Genomic DNA, 677 nt, shown 5'->3' with positions numbered 1-677 from the left:
GCCTGCCCGGGGACTCTGCCGGGCTCTGCTCCGCAGCCCCCTCCCCGCAGGGACAGTGGGACTCGATGCCAAACTTGACCCTGACCTCGTGCAGGAGCTTCCAGAGCCGGGTCAGGACTGGGGACGGATGGGGACAGGGGTGTCAGCCCCCCCAGCAGTGGGTAGAGGGTGGTTCTGGGGCTGGGGGACACACTCACCGCAGGTGGGGACGAACTGTGTGGGGACCAGGGATGACACGTGGTGGTCCCGCCCGGGGATGCACTCAGGTGGCTGTGCCGGACCCTCTATGTCAGAGAGAGGGTGCGTTTGTCCCCACTGATCCCCCCAAAGGCTGACACCCCCCTTTTCCACCTCTCCCTATCCCCATACCAGGGCCATTGTCCTCCCTCCTGCTGCGGTGGCAGTCGGGGCACAGCTGGAAGCCACATCTGGCGCAGCTCCAGTGGGAGTTGAAGAAGCCACGCTGGCAGGCATCACAGAGCTGGGGGGCTCCTTCCCCCCGCCGCCAGCCCGTCACCCCTGCGAGAAACACAGCCTCAGCCTCCTCGTGTCCCCAGTGTCCCCAGTGCCACCCCCACCCTGGTCCCTGCTTACCCTCGGGCCCACCAGGGGCTCCCGGCCACGTGTCCCTGTCCCTGCGGACGGCGTCACAGAAGGGGTCCCCCAGGACCCCCAGC

The sequence above is a fragment of the Corvus brachyrhynchos genome, unplaced genomic scaffold (assembly GCF_000691975.1).
Source record: "Corvus brachyrhynchos isolate BGI_N302 unplaced genomic scaffold, ASM69197v1 scaffold150, whole genome shotgun sequence".
NCBI lineage: Eukaryota > Metazoa > Chordata > Aves > Passeriformes > Corvidae > Corvus > Corvus brachyrhynchos.
The sequence above is the reverse complement of the archived record's forward strand: the minus strand, read 5'-3'. Positions refer to the sequence as shown.